The sequence below is a fragment of the Dipodomys merriami genome, unplaced genomic scaffold (assembly GCF_024711535.1).
Source record: "Dipodomys merriami isolate MVZ:Mamm:240054 unplaced genomic scaffold, mDipMer1.0.p SCAF_2, whole genome shotgun sequence".
Lineage (NCBI taxonomy): Eukaryota > Metazoa > Chordata > Mammalia > Rodentia > Heteromyidae > Dipodomys > Dipodomys merriami.
The window spans coordinates 25,535,904-25,557,500 of NW_027203381.1; the positions used below are offsets into that span (position 1 = coordinate 25,535,904).

A 21,597-nucleotide genomic window follows, 5' to 3' on the forward strand; every position below is an offset into this window, starting at 1 on the left:
TCCAATATATCAAAATATTTTCTCCATCTAAATTTTGGAATATTTATTGCTTACAATTTACTTGCAATTTATTGTTTACATGAGAGCACTCTGGTGTGGATACTGAATGTCTTTTCTTTCCTTGAACTAACTCCTGTACACTCCTTTTTTATTTTCTTTTTTTAAATAAGATTTTTATTGTGAAAATACTGTACAGAGGGGTTACAGTTACATGAGCAAGGTAATGAATACATTTCTTATCAAGCATTGTAGCCTCCTCCTTTGTTTCCCCTTCCCAACCTTTCCCATCCTCCCATCCCCCCCACCAAAGTTGTAAAGTTCGTTTTTGACATAATGACTTATACATCTCATTATTGCAATGGGTCCACCTGTATCCCTATTTAAATGATTTGGTTTTTCCCTTCCCCTCCACAAATTATACCGACATCAACTACAGTGAAAACAGGGTTATACCTTGGAGTAGGGACATACAAAGCAACAAAAAATCATGTTCAACCACTTTGGAAAGCAGTATGGAGGTTCCTTAAAAGACTCCACATAGAGCTCCCCTATGACCCAGCAATTCCACTTTTGGGCATTTACCCAAATGATCACAAACAAGACCACACTAAAGCTACCAGCACAACTATGTTTATTGCAGCATTATTTACCATAGCTAAGATAGGAACCAACCCAGATGCCCCTCAGTAGATGAATGGATCAAAAAAATGTGGTATATACACACACACAATGGAATTCTATGCCTCCATCAGAAAGAATGACATTGCCCCATTTGTTAGGAAATGGAAAGACTTGGAAAAATTATATTATATTAAGTGAAGTAAGCCAGGCCCAAAGAAACCTAGGTCCTATGGTTTCCCTTATTTGCAATAACTAGTATATGTCCAAGTTAAGCAGAAAAGGTCAGATAAGTTGATGTTAGGAGAATGAACACCAAGATAATGCAAATCAAAACAGTATTGAGATTCCACCTCACTCCAGTCAGAATGACTATAAACAAGAACTCTAATAACAACAGATGCTGGAGGGGATGCTGAAGGGAACACTATTGCATTGTTGGTGGAAGTGTAAACTTCTTCAACCCTTTTTGATTTTCTTGGTTTCTTTCCTGGTAAATATATAAAAATCATTATTGTCTCACACAAATAATCTTTGGTAGTACCTTTTTTCTTCATTCCATCCTTGCTTTATACATCCAATAATATTTCCTTAATAGAGAAAAAATGAATTCATCAATATTTTTCTGATTTGATATATTCAAATATCAATCGTAAATTACTGATATGTGAAACCTATTATAGGAGAAATTATCATGGTTTACATATTTAGTGTTCCCTATTGTGTTTTAGCTCCTAGTTTCCAAATGTCTTATTCCATAATGAGAGATAACAACCTTGCTACAAAGTATGGTCCACAAAACATTCATGGACACAAAGTATGCATTGTAACTAGCTTTGTTTCTTCAAAAGATAGATTTTGTTTAAAGAACAAGTTGGTGGAAAATTTTCCAACAATTTAAAATATACTAGATAAACACTATACAAAGGCCACAAACAGACATATGACTCTTGTGAAAAAAAAAAAAAAAAGAGGTGTTTTGATTACAATCTTATACACATAAAGGAGGGAAAAACAATGTTCACCTACATTGTGTTAGTTTCAGATTACATTTTTTTTCTTCAAAAATTTTAAGATGAAAGTTTATTCTCAAACAACCTTGGTTGTTAGGATAACGCACCTCTTTTGTTACTTTCTGGGAAATTTGCTTGTTTGTTCTGTGGAAAAAAGCAGTTGAAGCTGCTTGCTTATGCCTCCCACAGGAAAGAACCTCTCTGACCCTGAAGTGAGATTTTTTTTCCCTTCTCAGCATAAACAAACCTAATATTGTCCTCCACTGATTGTGGAGACCTCAGTGATGACTAGAAATAGTTGTTTGATATCCTAACACCACAGAGAAATTGAGAGTTGTAGGATAAGAAACGTATTGTTTTGGGGCTTGCTATATTTTTCACTTGAATTTTGATACCATGAAGAGTGTAGCACAGTAGAGCCCTGGCAACTAATCACTGACCACAGAAACCTCAAACTTCATACACACTAGCATGCTTTTGAAAGAGCAATCATATCATCCATTCATTTACAACCCAATACACTTGAATAAATATTAAATGCCTTCTACTTACTTTTCTATTGTATATATACAGCAGTTAATAAGGTGTGTTCTGTACCCGAGAGATTTGAGATATCTATTTTAATTTAGATGATTACCTGGATACACTAAAGCAAAAATTATTAAATTAATATGCTACCTGTCAGTGATATCTGCATGAACAAAGTACATGGCTCAAAATAAACTGCTTGTCTTGATAGTATAATAATCCTAAAAATCCCGGGAAATGAATAAAAACAAATGAAAACTAGCCCTCTACTAGGCAAATCTAGAATTGCATTATGTTGATAATCACATTTAGCATCAGCTGCATATATTTTATAAGTGATCAGGCAATTATTTCCTTGATAATCAGAGTTACAGTTGCATCTATATATGCATGTACATATACATGCACACACATACATACATACACACACATATATACATATATATATATATACATATAAGTGCATTAAGTGTGAGCCTTCATATTTACTGCACAAGACCTTCCTATATGTTGAGTAGAGAAAAGTTGTAGTGTCTACCCTCGACCACACTGACTTTGATCAACTTTGACCTAATACTGTGGCAAATGCTTTGTATTCATCATCCTATTTTGAATTTGTAACACCAATGAAGCAATCTTTTTTCTTTTCACATTTTATTATAGATAGAAAATGAGTATTAGATGCAACAGAAATTGAATAATAAAGACATTGTAATATTGGTATTGTCAAAGATATTAAGTGGAAACAGCTTGGATTTTAATCCTTGATTTGATTCAACAATCAACTGCCACAAAATGTTTATTCTAATTTAAGTATAACTTGGAGGACATATAGGTCATGCAAACAAAACATATATATGTGTATATATATAATATGTAACAATATAAAAGCTGAATGTGACAAATGCAACATGGCTGATTTATACAGATAATTACATGTTGCAAACTTCATCAATCATGATTTAAAAAATTGTCTTTTCTCTTGAATTTCTACACATTGCCAGAACATATAGACTATCAGTAAATATTTTTGTTTACTAATTTCATTGATTAACATTTGAAATTTTGAATAAAATTTTAAATATCTATATTTTCCTAATTAGATGTGAACTTTGATAGGCAATATCAGAATATCTATGACTCTTAGCTACAAGTTTCTATGGTAAACTACCAAAAGTAGAATCATCTTATTGGACAGATATAAATCTAAGATATTTTCATTTTCCTCAAAGACCAAACTTACTCAGATATAGAAAATTTGATCACATTTTTAAATATACTCTCCTCAGGGAAGCCTGGTTAATGTGACAAAACCATTAAAAATATTTCAGTAAGGTTTTAGAAAGAATATCAAAAGTCTGTCTAGTTTGCAGTCACACTGAAAGACTTCCAGTGTTACTTTTAAAAGCATGAACATAAAAGTAATGACCTAGCATAGCTTAAAATCTGTAATCATAGGATAAAAAGCATGTGTGTAAGTGTGTGTGTGTGTGTGTGTGTGTGTGTGTGTGTGTGTGTGTGTGTGTGTGTGTGTGATTGCTGGTATTATGGCTTTTGTTTAAGGTTTCATAGTGCAACTTGGGTTTTTAAATTCAACTTAAAAATATCTTTAAGTAGTTGAACAAAGGAATTGTCATTCAACAAAACAGTTTATGGCTACAATGCATCTTGATCAATGTCATCGCTGTCAATATTCTTACCTATTCTTCTCCTCCCACTCCTTCCAACACTTTTCTTAATTTTTAGGATATACATTGAATTTTTGGCTGCCTTATTTCCTCTCTTTCTCTTAATTGTCTTACCACTCTCCCCCTGACAATACATCACCATGTTGATGTACTCATTTCCTGGCCCAGATGCCCCTCAATTGATGCATGGATCAAGAAAATGTGGTGCAGAAACACAATGGAATATTACTCAACTATTATGAAAAATGATATTTCATCATTGGCAAAGAAATGGAAAGATGCAGAAAAATTATACCAAGTAGGTCAGTCCTAGCAAAACAAAGGTTGCACGTTTTTTTTCTCATATATGGAGGCTAGAATTAAACACATATATATGCTGGTGGTATGCAAGTGTATGCAAATGTTTTGACTGAAATATGGAGATTGAGGGGAGAATATAAATATTGTAATCTCTTAGGTAGGCATAACCAATCTTACTTGACTTTTTGCTTGAAGTTTGGAGCTCTACCACTTGAGCCGTACCTTCACTTCTGCCATTTTGTTGGTTAATTAGAGATAAGAGTATCTCAGATTTTTCTGTCTAGGCTGGCTTTGAATCATGATCCTCAGATCTCAGTCTTTTGAAGAGATAGAATTGCAGGTGTGAAACACCAGGACTTGGCAGCATACTCTGTAAATTAAAATTCTACTCTAATTTTATTTTGTCTCTCCTCTTTGCCCTTCCCAAATCATATTCAAGATTTTCAGATGAACACTATTGCTGAATTTATCTGTCAATCTTAGAAAATTACCAGAATTGTATGGCTAAAACAGTCACCAAAAGTACTATAATTCAAAAATAACTTGGTTGAAACTATTTGGAAAAGAAATACAGTTTCTATTCTGTGACTTGTACATTACTTAATAAACCTCAATTTTGACTGATTCTTTCAAACCTGTCGGGCGGTGGCAGAATAAAGGATGTTGGGGACTTAACTGTTTCAAGATCATAAAAGTAAGAGGAATCACTCATAGATTCAGAACATAGATACTGACATTTTAATGGATAATCAGGATTTTCCAGTTCTTCCTATGATTCCTTATATCAAATACTCCATGGCTTGTTTCTCTGCTTATGTATGAAACAGATGTGGTCTTTCTTTCTTCCTTTCTTTTTCTTCCTAATGCCTTGACTTTCTCATCTGCACACCAGCACACGTGGAGGTTACATTTCCACAGAGTTCAGAAAGGGTTTTTTGTTTTTTTTTTTCTCCCAGCATCTCTACCTGCTACACAGGCCCCTTACAGCTCAGGAAGAGACACAGCCTGAAATGCACTATGGAGCTTTGAATGCTCTCTGAATAGCTCTTGTCAGTCAGGAGCCTGCATTTTATGTTTCAGACTTTTTTTTCCCAGGGGGCTTTGATGTTAATACATTTCACACTTCTAACACATCTGTTCTTCTTCAGGCTTTCTTATCTTTTCTGAGCATTCAAATATACATATGATAGGGGAAAAAATTGGCTGTCATTGTGCTTTTTCCAAAAGGAGACTTTAATGATGAAGCACATTTCTCCTCACCTCATTGGTACCTAGTTTTAACCATACACAATGCAATACATGAGCTAAAAGTTTTGTAATATTTACAACTTCCCCATTAAGGTTAGATAGCCTGGGTATTTGAAATAGTGTAAACATTCCCCTAATTAACAGATAAAAACAATACAAATATATGTTCTATTTTTGCCAAGTGACTATTTGCATGCAATATACTGAGCAAATGCAAAATGCAAGAGAATGATAAAGCAATCCTCTTGTATATGGAAAAACAGTTCTATTGTGTGAAGTATCCTGCTCCATTGCTCAACAAAGATGAGTAGTAAAAAAATTTAATAATCATTTTAAAATATAAAAAACTTGATGTCATAATGCAACTAATTATGTAATGTAAAATATGAAAGATTGGAGGTAATGTTATGTTCATTCATTATTACCCAACAAAAGACAGAGAAAGCAGTTACTATGGGATTGAATGAATTACAGAAGCTTTGGTGAGCTACAGCAGTTGCTGTTATACAGTGGGAAGACAGTATAAGTGGGAGAGTGAGAATCTACAGGAGAAAGCTGGATATGGATCATTAATTTTAACTGGTGTTGATGGAATATCCTTTCTCTTGGCAGACATATTGTATTTGTTAAGATGTGTGATTTGAACTGCTTATAAGTTTCACCAGGCTTTCACTTGCAAAGAGCAGTAGAAGAAAAAGAAAAAAAAATATTTGGAACTAATAATATGCATGATGGTCTCTATGCATTGCTAAGATGAAATATTAATACCAAGTTACTTGTTCTTTTTTATTATATCCTTTCAATCCTTTCCTTTTGTGAAAAAGTAACTGCTCCTATCCTGATAAAATAAAAAGAACAGCTCTGCAAAATGCTACAAAGTGCCATATTAGATCTATTACATGAATTTAAATGGAAGCTATTGTCAACCTTATCAGTCTTTCTTCTCCTTTCACTGAATGGTGTGTGGCAAAATTTAATCTATAAACTGCCTTGCAGAACATTCTGCAGTCAGTACAGAATTTCATCATTAAGCACACAGGCTACAATTAGCAATGTGCTTTAGAGAGTTTCCTGTCTAGGATTAAAAGTGACTGACGAAAAATGAAATATTGAGTGTTATTCTCTCTTCATAAGAATTTAGAATCAGAAACTGAATGGAATTTTTTTTTCATGTTAGCATAAAAGGCTAGACCTTTACCAATGTAGAGAGATTGCAAAGTGCTATATTTTGATGTAACTTAAGAAAATTCTAAGTGTAGCTCTCCAAAGTAGAAATCCATTATACAAGAGAATAATTATCTACACAGAATGCTAGAGTAAGAGTTCCTACATGGGCAAATCTTGCTTTGGAAAGCTCATAATCAATTTTATGATTGAATTCTACAATATAACCACACAATTTAATGCAAGATGAGAAGATGATGTTAAAATGATTATCTGACCTGGAATGGAATGACAATTGAATAGAAGACAGTGGGCATGAGGGATGTAACCCAATGAATTATTTTCCACAACTTGTGGCATATTTATGCTTATAAAGCAATAAGAGATCATATACATCATAAATATACAACTATTATCTACTTTCTAAGTATGCACTCTAATTTAGTAGGTTTTTCCCCCATTGAATTGGTGAGAAAAATATTACATATGGAACTCTAGTTTATCATGATCAAGTCAGCTTGCTTAAAGAGATCAAAAACTTGGAAACCTGATCCTATTTATTCATTTACTTTTTCTTTACTAAGCCCAGCTAGCTTTTTGATAGGTAAAATTATCCCTCTTATTTTCTTTATAATAAGTGACTCAGAAAAACCAATATGAGGGTACATTTGTTAAACCACTATACCAACAAATAAATAAATAACAAGATGAAGCAATAACAATAAGCAAACAAACACTAAAAATACATATTTTTTACAAAATAAAATATTGGGGGGCTGGGAAGGTGGCTCAGTGGTAGAGCGCTTGCCTTGCATACATGAGGCCCTGGATTCAATTCCCCAGCACAACATAAGCAAAAAGAAAAAAGCCGGAAGTGGCGCTGTGGCTCAAGTGGTAGAGCGCTAGCCTTGAGCTGAAGAGCTGAGGGACAGCGCCCAGGCCCAGAGTTCAGGCCCCTCGACTGGATCCAAAAAACATACAAACAAACAAACAAAATAAAATATTGGCCTGAAAAATATCAAATAGCCATTAGCCATATGTTATATATCATAAATTTACAACTTCAAATTTTAAAATTGAGGCATGCTCATTTGCTCTTTCAGTTATGAAAATAAGATGTTCTTTTTTTGTGGAATTACTGTTGCATGGCATTTGAGAATTCAGCCCTTGGAGGATTTGCTATAAGTTGTCATTGTTACCTGTGATCTCTGAGCCAGTAAGGCTGCTGTGTAAGTCAGCTAATTCCAAACTAACCCCTGACAGCTAATTGGCAAAACAAACAATGAGAAGGTTTAAAATATTAAATTAGATCGTGAATTACCTTCCACTCCATTAGCACATTGTATTGTTGAACAGTGATTTCTGTAAATGAGAATGGTAAGCAGAATGAAACACAAAAGACCAAAATTTAAAAAAAATACTAATCATACAGATTATCCAACACAGGCACTTAAATTACCACTCCTGCTTTATAGTTATTATCATACCTCTATAATCCATGTCCCTTTACAAGGCTATTCAAGCTATAACACATGACAGGCAGTGCATTGCTCTGCTATTTATAAGGTGCCTTGGGTCATGTTACATGGCATAAGACTAAAGGCAGAATGACTTAAACCACCCAAGAAGTGCAATAATCCCTAACAAATGCACAGCCTGGAGTATCTTATTGCTGTTATGAAATGAAATTCATACATTAAACTAAGAAGAATTGTCATACTCAGAGTGCTTATTGGGAATAATAAACATGTCTGTCTATCCATTGATGCATTTTCCTGGCTTATAGGAATAGAAAATGATTGCTCCAACACCACAGATGATCTGCTGTATCTAAGATATAAACTACATCAGTCTTCTTGATTGCAGATTTCCCTGACCAATGGAAAAAGAAAAGAAAAAAAAGTAAAACAAAAACCCACGACCATAACAGCAACAACAACAAAACAATCAGACTCATTAAACCAATGAATGCCATCATGATGGTTGAAGAAAAACAAGTTTCCAACATGTCATAAAAGTATGTTCACAGAATATAGTCTAAATATACCTAGAAAGGAATATAGCTGCAGTGCCTGCTAGCATGGAGGTAGGTTGAAAGCAGTGGAGTATGTAAACAAGGGTGTTTTGAAGAGGTGATAAGGGGAGACCACCAACAGTTAGAGGAGCTAGCTTTATGCAATCCCTTTGTTAATGACACTGAAGAGGGAGGGAACCTCACACTAATAAAATCTTTAAGCCACACTGAATTGAAAGCTGTTGGGAGCATTTGTGGGACAAATAATGCAAGTCCAAATAATGAGGTTAAAAACGTCAACTGAGAAACTAAACAATTTAAATTCTTTAGGTAATAATAAATAGATACATCAGTAGGATGTAACATGTAAGCTAGGCTAAAAAAATAAATTATAATCTGAGAAATACCAAACTCAAATATTTCACAAGGGAAACCAAGCACCTACTATTAAGGACTGTTTTTTGTTTCTCTTGATATTGTCATTCAATAAATATTATTTTATATGATCAATGCATTTTTATGCATAGTGCCAATTTAAATGGATATCATTTTGATATTAAATCTAAATGTTGAGGATTTATATATATTACAAATAATATACAATATATATACATATATGCATCAATAATATACATGTATATGTGTGTACATATATGTATGTATGGGCATATTCATACTATGTACATGGACAGACATATATAACTATTAAAGAGTTTATGCATATGATATTTTATACATATTATACATGGTACCAAAAGAAGCCTTTATTTCTGGATCATATTATCTGTATATGTGTATACGAAAACAGACTGTAAGAATCACAAAGAATCTACACACAGCTTTATATAGTCCAGGTTGAACCATGTGAATGAAATGAATATGTGCATTCATAAGGGTTTTTACTGCAAACAAAATAAAGTTCAAGAGTTTGTTGTTGTTGCTGTTGTTTGTTTTGCATGTAATTGTGCACTTGTGTTTGTGGTTCATTGGCTGTGCATTTGTCTCTACTCCCATGTCATTTAAAAAGTTGATTCCCAGCTGTTAGATTTTATTAGGTTAACCGAAAAGATACTACCACTGGCTCTCTGATGCAGGAAAGAGAACCACTGCACCCCTCCCCCCCCCCCCCCCCGTGGAGGTTGGATATAGAAGTGTAAAAAGGTGCAAATAATAGTCCTGCTAGGGTTTAAGTAAGGAAATGGTAGGGAGAAGGTGTGGCCAGGCAAGGCAAGGTGTGGCTAGGTGGGGGAGTGGGTGTGGCCATGCCATATGCAGATGTGACCTCAGAGCCTGGCAAACTCCCTGGGCCAGAAGGAAGCTCCACTGGGCGATCTAGAAAGTGAACTCAGCAAAGGGGAAGGTAATTGGACCAGATGTACCAGTCACCTAAGTGCTAGGCAGAACGGGGGGTGGGGAGTGTTGCCTATATGCAGATTGGCACAGAGATTCCCGTACAGGCCTTCCTAGGGAGATCTTACACCAGCTATATTCCAGTGACTCCCATCTGAGATCCTAGCTACTCAGGAGGTTGAAATCTGAGAATGGATCTCATTTTGAAGCCAACCAGGTTAGGAAAGTCCATAAGACTCTTATCTTTAATTAGCCACCGAAAAGCCCAAAATGGAGCTCTGGCTCAAGTAATAGAACACTAGCCTTAAGCAAAAAAACAAAGCCCACACCCCAAAAACAAACAAAGCAAAACAAAACAAACAAGTAAAACCTCCAGAATAGGGCCCAGGCCCTGAGTCCAAGCACCAGAACTGGCATTAAAAAATGTAAATTGTCTCAAGTATGTTTAATATTACATAAGACTCTTTGCCCTGGAGCCCTAAGATATGCATGCATTACTCCAAATAACACTAAGAAAATAAATATGTACTCACCTAACAGTTTTGATTATGACAATAGAGAAACATTTCATGCAGATCTGCAGGCCACATTTTATTTAAGTTATCTAAAAAGGGGGTCTGGAAACTATGTTCTTATAGGTGTATAATGGTATAAAGCCATTCTTAACCCTTGTAGAAAATATGAATGCTCACTTGTAGACATGCATTTATTTCAGGAACATCCAAGGGTACAAAAACTTCATGTTGAAACATTCTTTGTAGGGTCAAGAGAGCTTATGATGTCAGTAACCAAAATCACCATCTGAAATAATTGATGCTTGATGGAGGGAAGTATAAAATTTTGATTTGTTAACTCTGAAAGCCATTAATACAAATTCCTCATTTTATATGTGCAGCAAGGTAGGACCTAGTCAATAGGGAAAAGCTGTAATTCTAGAAATCTTGACTCCTTACCTAGCTCATTTTATCAGAGTCTAATTTGAACACATTTAATTGGTTATTCAAAATCCCTAACCATTCAGAATGTGGAGCAGTACTCAGAATAAAAAGATGAGCAACATCAATGAGCACCTAGGCTAGAATTCATGAGCTCTAAGTTGTTTTAGGCTCTCTCTCTGATGCTTTCTCTCTCTCTGTCTCTGCCTCTTCTTTTCTTCCTTCCTTCCTTCTTTCCTTCTTTATCCTTCCTTCCTTCCTTCCTTCCTTCTTTCCTTCCTTCCATTCTTTGATCTCTCATTACTTTTCTCTTTCTCCTTGCTGACAATGAGGTTTGAACCATGTCTTGCTTTTTTTGTTCATTTTTGTCTTAGCTTTTTTTTTTTGTTGCTGTGTATTTGCATTTTTTGCTTTGAAGCTATGATCATCTTACCTACCAATACTTCCCATGTAGCTAGGCTTATAGATATACAAACTACATCACTTTATTTGTTGATGATGGGTCTTGCTAAATTTTGGCTTATTCTGGCTTCAAACTGATCATCCTGATTTCTGCCCTCTTAACTACATGGTATTAATAGTGTCAAAAATGGTGCCTCACCCTAAAGTTGTCTCTTGACTGGATTGAAATTCTTACAATTTTATAATTATGTATCTTTGGATTATCACACTTAATGTTTTAGTCCTTTAAATGGTTTCCAAGTAATGTCAAGTAAAAATACTTAAGAGAGCCACTATTACTTAGAGTATAAATCCTATAAGCAGATTCTCTGGCTATATCCTTACATAACAGATGATCATGAATCATGTATCTCATTAGCTTATCACAAATTCTCAATACAATCGTAAGGTGCTCCATGCAGCATTTGCCACACAGTGAGCCTCACAGTCAATGGATGACCAATGCTTGCCTAAAGTTTCAGTGCATTTCATGGAGTTCCATAACTTTTAAAAATACGTTTATTGTCTTTAAGTAGTTGTGCAAAACAGTTGCCATTCACAAAATACAGTACATCTTGATGAATGTCACCCTTTTCAACATTCTCACCCACCCCTCCCAAACTGCCCCTTCCCTTGTGCGTCTAAGTTCTTAGGTTATGTATTGAATATTTTTGGCCATTTATGAAAACAGTTTATGCATACAATATATCTGAACCTGTGTCATGGCTTTATCTCTTTATTCCATTTCGACCCACCCCTTCCCTCTATGTCTCAGTTCTGTGGTGTATACAATGAGTTCTTGCCTGCATTCTCTCCACTTCCCCACATCATTCTTCTACCCCTCTCTCCTTAGTCCCACCCCACACTCTTGCTGGTACCCATTTCCTGGTACTTATTTTGCTGGTTTTGCTTACTCTTCTTAAATAACTATACTATGAGATCTCCATAAATACATTGTATTTCAGTTAACTCATTTACAACCGCTTGCTTACCACCCAGTGTGTTTACTTGTAGATTTATAGGCACATCCTAGCTACCACAAATGAGTAAAACCATGCAACCTCTGCTTCTCAGGGTCTGGCTGAGCATACTTAAAATTATTCCCAAGTTGGGGCTGGGAAGGTGGCTCAGTGGTAGAGCACTTGCCTTGCAAGCCTGAGGCCCTGAGTTTGATTCTTCAGCACCACATAAGCCAAAAAAAAAAAAAAAAAAAAAAAAATTATTCTCAAGTCTTTCCATTTCCTTAGGAATGAGAAAAAATAATTCTTTCTTGAGGATAATTAAATTCCAGTCTGTATGTATACCACATTTTCTTTTTTTTTCTGTTCACTTTTTGTACGTTTTTTAATTGTAAAAATATTGTACAGAGGGATTACAGTTACAGGAGCAAGGTAATGAGTACATTTCCTATTGAGCATTGTTTCCTCCTCCTTTGTTTTCCCCTACCATCCCTTCCCTTCCACCTCCACAACTATCCCTCCTCCCCCGCTGAAGTTGTAAAGTTTGTTTTGAACACAGTTTTTTGTACATCTCATTGGTACAATAGGTCAACCTGTATCCCTATTTAAGCATTTTGTTTTTTTCCCTTCCACTTCCCAAATTAAAGAGTGTATATACATGATTCAGGGCACTGACAGCAAATACAGTGAAAACAGGGGTTATACAGTGAGGGAGGAAAATAAAAAGAAACAAAAGAAATCATAGGGTACATTTTATAAATATGTTAGAAACAATAGCAAGAAAGAAAATATAATAATTTTTTATTATTATGAAAATTCCATACAGAGGAGTTACAATTGCATGGACAAGATAATGAGTACATTTCTTATCAAGCATTGTTGCTTCCTCCTTTGTTTCCCCTTCCTATTCCTTCCCATATCTCTGGCCCCACACCCACCCCTAATCCCTCCCTCCCTCCCCTCTGGCCAAAGTTGTAAAGTTAGTTTTCCACATAAAGACTTGTACCTAACATTGTTGCAATGGGTCCACCTGTATTCCTTTTTAAATGATTTGTTTTTTCCCTTCCCCTCCACAAATTATACCAACATCAAATACAGTGAAAGCAGGGGTTTTGGGGGGGGGGAAGAGAAGGAGGAGAGGGACATACAAAGCAACAAGGAAATCATCTTACAAATATGTTAGAAACAATCACATGAAAGAAAAAACATTTGAATACTTATCTTGGGGTTCGTTTCCCTAACATCAACTTATCTGACCTCTTCTGCTTGTCTCAGACATATACTAGCTATTGCAAATAAGGGAAACCAGGGGGTCTAATGTTTCTTTGGGCCTGACTTTTTTCACTTAATATAATTTGTTCCAGGCCTTTCCATTTCCTAACAAATGGGGCAATGTCTTTCTTTCTGATGGAGGCATAGAATTCCATTGTGTATATACACCACATTTTCTTGATCCATTCATCTACTGAGGGGCATCTGGGTTGGTTCCATTTCTTAGCTATGATAAATAATGCTACAATAAACATAGTTGTGCTGGTAGCTTTAGTGTGGTCTTGTTTGTGAACATTTGGGTAAATGCCCAAAAGTGGGATTGCTGGGTCATAGGGGAGCTCTATGTGGAGCCTTTTGAGGAACCTTCATACTGCTTTCCAAAGTGGTTGAACAAGTTTACAGTCACATCAAAAATGCAGTAAGGTTTCCGTCTGTCCACATCCCCTCCAGCATCTGTTGTTATTAGAACTCTTGATTATAGGATTGCATGAAGTTGCAGAGCTTCTGCATGGCAAAGGACATAGCTAGCAAGATCAATAGAAAGCCCACAGATTGGGAGAAGATCTTCACTAGCCATACAACGGACAAGGGTCTCATATCTAAAATATACTTGGAAATCAAAAAATTAAATCCCCCAACAACAAATTCTCAAAGAAACAACTGCCCAATAAATAAGTGGGCTAAAGACTTGAAGAGAAACTTCTCTGAAGAAGAAAGAAGGATGGCCAATAGACACATGAAGAAATGTTCAACATCCCTAGTTATAAAAGAAATGCAAATCAAAACAACATTGAGCTACCACCTCACCCCTGTTAGAATGTCTATAATCAAGAACTCTAACAACAACAGATGCTGGAGGGGATGTGGACAGAAGGGAACCTTACTTCATTGTTGGTGGGAGTGTAAACTTGTTCAACCACTTTGGAAAGCAGTATGGAGGTTCCTGAAAAGACTTCACATAGAGCTCCCCTATGACCCAGCAATCCCACTTTTGGGCATTTACCCAAATGTTTACAAACAAGACTACACTCAAGCTACCAGCACAACTATGTTTATTGCAGCATTATTTACCATAGCTAAGATATGGAAACAACCCAGATGCCCCACAGTAGATGAATGGATCAAGAAAATGTGGTATATATACACAATGGAATTCTATGCCTCCATCAGAAAGAATGACATTGCCCCATTTGTTAGGAAATGGAAAGACTTGGAAAAAATTATATTAAGTGAAGTAAGCCAAGCCCAAAGAAACATAGGTCCCATGGTTTCCCTTATTTGCAATATCTAGTCAATGTATGAGTCAAGCAGAAAAGGTCAGATAATGCAATGTTAGGAAAATGAACCCTTAGATATGTATTTAAATGTTTTTTTCTTTCATGCATTCTTTTCTAACTCATTCATAAGATTATTTCTTTAATGCTTTGTATGTCCCTCCTCCACAGTATAACCCCCGCTTTCACTATATTTGATGTCGGTATAATTTGTGGAGGAGATGGGGGAAAAACAAGTCGTTTAAGGATACGGGTGGACCCATTGCAACTATGAGAAGTACAAGTTGTCATGTTGAAAAAGAACTTTACAACTTTGGTGCGGGGGGGGGGGGGATTGTGGGGGGGGAGGCTGGGAAGGGATGTGAAGGGTAAACAAAGGAGGAGGCTGCAATGCTTGATAAGAAATGTATTCATTATCTTGCCCATGTAATTGTAACCCCTCTGTACAGTATGTTCACAAAAAATAAAAATTAAAATTAAAAAAATGAGTAAATAAAAAAACACACAGAGCTAGGTTCTAATCACAGCACCCTAATTAAGTAAAGAAGGAAGAAAGGAAGGAAAGAGGGAAGGAAGGAAAGAAGGAAGGAAGGAAGGAAGGAAGGAAGGAAGGAAGGAAGGGAGGAAGGAAGGAAGGAAGGAAGGAAGGAAGGAAGGAAGGAAGGAGGGAGGGAGAGAGGGAGGGAGGGAAGAGGGAGGGAGGGAAGAAGGAAGGAAGGGAGGGAGGGAGGGAGGAAGAAGGGAGGAGGGAGACTTAAACTTATTGCTCAGTAGAATGTGACAACAATGGTCTTTTTGCAGTATGATTTCTGAGGAGACTTAAGGAAAGGATGGAAAAGTTTTAAAGGAAAAATTATATAAGAGGTATACAAAGTCTAATGAAATCATACACCCTGGTGTTTAAAACTCTACTTGTCGGTTTGAGTGTCAGGATCTTCTCCCTTTTCACATTATCCTTTCTCTGTCTCCTCTTTTTCTCATTATCAGAAGAACACAATTGCACATTTTCATTTCTCTTCTTTTTCTCCATGTGACAGTATAGTGAACAGCTTTGCCTAATTAGGATTTTATGGAATGTATACTTGTGCTCTTATCTCCCTCCTTACTCAATTTTATCAAACTGATTTCTTTCAAAAAGACAGTTTCTTCGTAACAAAACATTCTGGTAATACATGGCAGTCTGATGCTTTTTCTCTGTTTTCCATATGCCTGACTAAAAGCCCTTTCACAACAGACAAAAACATTTTATTTTTTTTCCTGTGCAAAAGAAATAACAGATATAATCTTGATATGACAACACAAGCCTAAAAAGTCAGGTGACTATCAGAATTTGGCTATAAATTTGTGACAAACTCAAGACCAAGCCTTCATGTGAGTCTCCTTTCAGCAAGGGTTTCCTGATAGGGTTATAGTCTTTGAAAATCAGAAGCAGACTATGCACACAACTGATCTGCTCAGTTAAATGAAATCAGCTAGACATTCCACTAATCAATTGTCTTCAGTAAAGTAAGCAAACAAGCCAAATTAGCATCCCAAAATATTAATTGATTGAATCCACTGATTCATTAAACAGGCTTGGCAATTTCATCTATGTTGCTAAGGACCAGTGTGCATGTCAAGGGCTATTTACAGAGAAACACTCTAATTTACTAGCCTCATAGAATTATATATTTTTAAAACCTGCTTCAGGCTCAGAAACAAATTGTTGAATGTTCACAGAACTGTTGTTGCAAAATGAACGGATTTGTCACCAAACAAGAAACACATAATCAGCCTGGCTGAATGTGCCCTAATTAGATCTCAGCCCCAGGTTGACACTGACACATGTGTTGTGCCATGTTTTCAGGGAGCTGAAGTCTCATTATATGGGTAGTCGGAGCTATTTTCTATTCTGTTATTATAATTCTACCACAGTTTTTGAAATGTGCTTCATGTTTCTTTTCTTTAACTTCTGCCTAAGTAAATGAGATGGAAGTGTAAGTAATTCATAGAAATGTTTAACATTCAAAAACTTTGAAATGCATTGCAGTGATGCATTGAATACATCCCTGGATAAACTGCCAACTAAGCCAACTAATAAGAAGAAAAATACGACTGGAATGCTAAAATTAAAAGAAAAGCCTCACATTAAATAATCTAGTTTGGAATGTGGCTAAGCATTTTTTTTCCTCTTCAAATACACAAAAGGCATTTTTCAGGGAAAGAGAAATCCCGGCGGGTATCAGAGGAAGTGCTATCTTCATGTTTATTTTCATGGATACCAGTACATATTTGGAAAACTCCATTCTTGGGATCAAAGTACATCAAAATCAAGAGATAGTTGGGCGGCTTATCTGACAGGGAAGCTGGAAGATGAAGACAATGTCGTTGTGCTGAAAATTGAAGAGTAGCAAATAAAGGGAAGCCAAAGAAGAATACACAGACAGTAGACACATCAATCCTCAGAACAGTAGACCTTGAAAAAGGATCTGTGTTGAATCTTGGCTGGCTTCAAGTATGTACACTAGAAGAAATCTTCCAAAGTCTAAATAGTTGGCTGATCAGTTGCACATATATACTACTGTGGTTGGATTATTGGCTAGATAGATAACCCTGCCTACTCCCTTCTTATTCTTTGCTTCTAATAATGAGAGTTTTGATCTTCCCATGGTCTCACACTTAATCATATTATTTTATGATTTGCTTTTATCCATTGCTTCTACTTCATATTAAGGTCCAAAAATTATAATTATTTGTCATATATGCCTTCTAGGTAAGCCCAAAGTTTACTTCTTCTTCAATTAATTAACTAGTCAAACCCCAAGGAGCAAACTGCATGCATCTTTTTATAGCTTTTCAATGAAATTGAGTCAACTGATAGAGGTTATTGAGAGGTATGCTTATACTGAGGCAAAAAGGTCATGAAAAAAGCAGCACTTCACAAGGAAAAATAATAAAAAAGGAAATCAGAAAAAAGTACTACGAAAAATACATATATTGTATTTGAAAGTAGAATTATATCCCACAATAGATTAGACAATATCAGAGATTGCATATATATTGCATCACATGAAAGTGTGTTCTTTTTCAAAAGATAATAAGTTCACCTCCAGGTGCTTTGCCTCAGATATATATTATATTGGCCTTTTTCTTTTGCATGCCAGAAGAAGGAAATTGATATACTAAAATCAGTAGAATATGGCTTACAGCCTGAAGTCCTGAGTCACCTTCAAAACAGAATTTTCTTAGTTCTTCACTCACCTGAGAAAACAGTTTTGTAGAACTAATTAAGAAATTTCATATATCAATTACCAGTTCCCAGAGGATGAAAAATAAACAGAAACCCGAGACATTCAAGTTTTTTAAATTTACTAGGTATACTGTTACAGTCTGTACTCAGTGGGGAAAATCACCCTCTGCATAAAGAATAGAATTTTCTTAAAGTAATAAATGAACAAATACAAAACTAAAGTCTTGTTCTATGCAATGTTAAGAATATTACTGTTATCATAAGGAATGATATAGTAAAAATAACAACAGCAATAATAAGCTATTCAAGGTTATATAACTTTAATAATTTCAGAGGCTTTACAAAAATGTAGAATACTTACCCAAGAGATTTGCTCAATAGATAGTAAAAGAACTCTTTCAAAAGGCTGTTGACCTCTGATAAATGATGATTTCGATTTACAAGTTAAGTGTTCATCTTCTTTGATGAGTTACCGCTCTAGAAATACTAAGTAAAAACATTTGGGGCAGTAACAAGTAAGGAAGTCTCTAAAATGTTCTTTGAAGTTCCTAAGTTCCCTCAGGTGCCATGTTGAAGACAGATAATCACAAATTCTTTAATATCCAAACCTTAGAATTTCAACAAAAGCCAATGTAAATCACAAAGGATTCCTTATTTATTTTAACAGGTTTTCTTCCCTAAAAATAGGTATATATTTCTGTCTTCCCCTACCTTTTGGTGATGCTTGAGTAGTTAAAACTTGAAAATTGGCAATTACAATACGTTTACCTAAACTGGTATGTTCCTGAATTGGCCGTTCAAGAGCTCTGAGCAAGGTGTCAGCTTTGTGACTTTGGTCTGGTACTCTGACTTCCTTTCAATGATTCTGTTTCTTCATTGATGGACAGTGGTTTTCAAACTCAGGTTTTCTGAATCCCGAAAATTCTCCAGGGAAATGGCAATAAAGAAGTAGAGGTACAGAGTAAAAAAAAAGACACTCTGAAAACATTCCAGGATGGAATAGGAAAAACCCTAGGTCTCCTTGGCACAGGCCGAAATTTTCTTAACAGAGACCCAGAAACACAACAAATCAAAGAAAGGTTAGAAAAATGGGATTGCATGAAGTTGCAGAGCTTCTGCATGGCAAAGGACATAGCTAGCAAGATCAATAGAAAGCCCATGGATTGGGAGAAGATCTTCACTAGCCATACAAAGGACAAGGGTCTCATATCTAAAATATACCTGGAACTTAAAAAAATTAAATCCCCCAATAACAAATCCTCAAAGAAACAACTGCCCAATAGGTAAGTGGGCTAAAGACTTAAAGAGAAACTTCTCTGAAGAGGAACCAAGGATGGCCAATAGACACATGAAGAAATGCTCAACCTCCCTAGCCATAAAAGAAATGCAAATCAAAACAACATTGAGAAAAAAAAAAAAACAACATTGAGATACCACCTCAACCCAATTAGAATGGCTATAATCACGAACTCTAGTAACAACAGATGCTGGAGAGGATGTGGACAGAAGGGAACCTTACAGCATTGTTGGTGGGAGTGTAAACTTGTTCAACCACTTTGGAAAGCAGTATGGAGGCTCCTCAAAAGAATCCACATAGAGCTCCCCTGTGACCCAGCAATCCCACTTTTGAGCATTTACCCAAATGTTCACAAACAAGACCACACTAAAGCTACCAGCACAACTATGTTTACTGCAGCATTATTTATCATAGCTAAGATACGGAACCAACCCAGATGCCCTTCAGTAGGTGAATGGATCAAGAAAATGTGGTGTATATACACAATAGAATTCTATGCCTCCATCAGAAAGAACGACATTGCCCCATTTGTTAGGAAATGGAAAGACTTGGAAAAAATTATATTAAGTAAAGTAAGTCAGGCCCAAAGAAACATAGGCCCCATGGTTTTCCTTATTTGCAATAACTAGAATATGTCTGAGACAAGCAGAAAAGGTCAGATAAGTTGATGTTAGGTGAAATGAACCCCAAGATAAGTATTCAAATGTTTTTTTTTCTTTCATGCAATTGTTTCTAACATGCTTATAAGATGATTTCTTTGTTGCTTGGATGTCCCTCCCCCACGGTATAACCCCTGCTTTCACTGTATTTGATGTCGGTATAATTTGTGGAGGGGAAGGGCAAAAACAAATCATTTAAATAGGGATACAGGTGGACCCATTGCAACAATGAGATGTACAAGTTGTTATGTCGAAAACGAACTTTACAAACTTTGGCTATGGGGAGGGGTATGGGGGGGTGAGGGGAGTTGGGAAGGGATGGGAAGGGGAAACAAAGGAGGAGGCAACAATGCTTGATAAGAAATGTACTCATTATCTTGCCCATGTAATTGTAACTCCTCTGTACGGTATTTTCACAATTGAAAAAAAAAATAGAAGTAGAGGTAGGTTTACTGAGCAGGGGTATGTGCTAACTGAACTTCAGCACTGGAACTAAACTGGGAAAGCTCCTTTTAGGTTCACAGTTCAATATCATATGAAGATAATTTGGTCAGCAGGGCAAACGCTCTCAGGTGGCTCTCAGATGCAACTGATTAAAACAACAATTATAAAACACATACGGATACAGGTGGACCCATTGCAACAATGAGATGTACAAGATGTTATGTCGAAAAACGAACTTTACAACTTTGGCTGGGGGTGGGATTGGGTAGGGGAGATGATTGCACAGGGAGATTAAGGGGAAACAAAGGATGAGGCAACAATGCTTGATAAGAAATGTACTCATTACCTTACACATGTAATTGTAACCCCTCTGTATGGTATTTTCACAATAAAAAAAAAAACAACAAAAAATAAAATAAAAAACCCACAAGAAACAGTAGAATACCCTAGGCATTTAGGACAGTGTTTAAGTCAGATGATGAAGGCTTTTAAAGTCAAGAGCTATATTAAACAAGGATAGGCAGAGCAGGCCTGTCCAGGAAGGAAGGAATTTGGAAAGGCACCCTGTAAAGCAGAAAAGAAAATGTAGGCTCTCAGAAGAAGGAATGCAACTAGCTACAAACGTAAGTAGAGAACACGTATCTCAGACACTTCCCAGCAAAATAGCAGTACACGCATTTATCTGAGTAGTTTAGATAGATCAGGAAATGAGCAGAGGGTATGGAGTTGGAAAAATTGTGTGGCAGGCTTGATGTTGGTGTGTGAATGTTGGTGTGTGTGAAATGAATCACTCTGTCATTAGCTCTCTTTCATTGAAATTCAACTTATTTCTTTTCTTTTTTCCACTTAATGAAAGGCTTTGTAGGTTTTTTTTAAGTTTTGTTTTGTTGTTTGCTTGTTTACTACTAATCAAGTATTTTTTTTCTACTCTCTTACTAATATGGATGGTAATATTGTTATGATCTTGTACTCTACTGACCAGTGGCTAATAGTCCAGTTAAGATTCCCCATTTTGGCAGAAATTTTCATATTTTTAAATTGTTTTCTAACATAGGCCAATCATATTTTAATTCATATCTTCATAAGGAAATAGCAGAATATTAAGTCTGATCTACTTCAGTTGTTTAGGTGACCATTTCCAAGAGAGGAAAATGATTGGACCTT

The 21,597-nt window shown here is 35.8% G+C and overlaps 1 long non-coding RNA gene across 1 annotated transcript in view; it reads right to left on the minus strand.

Annotated features, from left to right (window-relative positions):
- Positions 1 to 1,182: 1,182 nt before the first annotated feature.
- LOC138831580 (uncharacterized) overlaps positions 1,183 to 21,597 on the minus strand; it is a 23,701-nt gene continuing 3,286 nt past the window's right edge. The window contains exons 2-3 of the long non-coding RNA XR_011373382.1: positions 7,881 to 7,921; positions 1,183 to 1,208 (exon numbers count right to left, since the gene is read on the minus strand). This is a non-coding gene — a long non-coding RNA (uncharacterized lncRNA). The remainder of the gene's footprint in view (positions 1,209 to 7,880; positions 7,922 to 21,597) is intronic.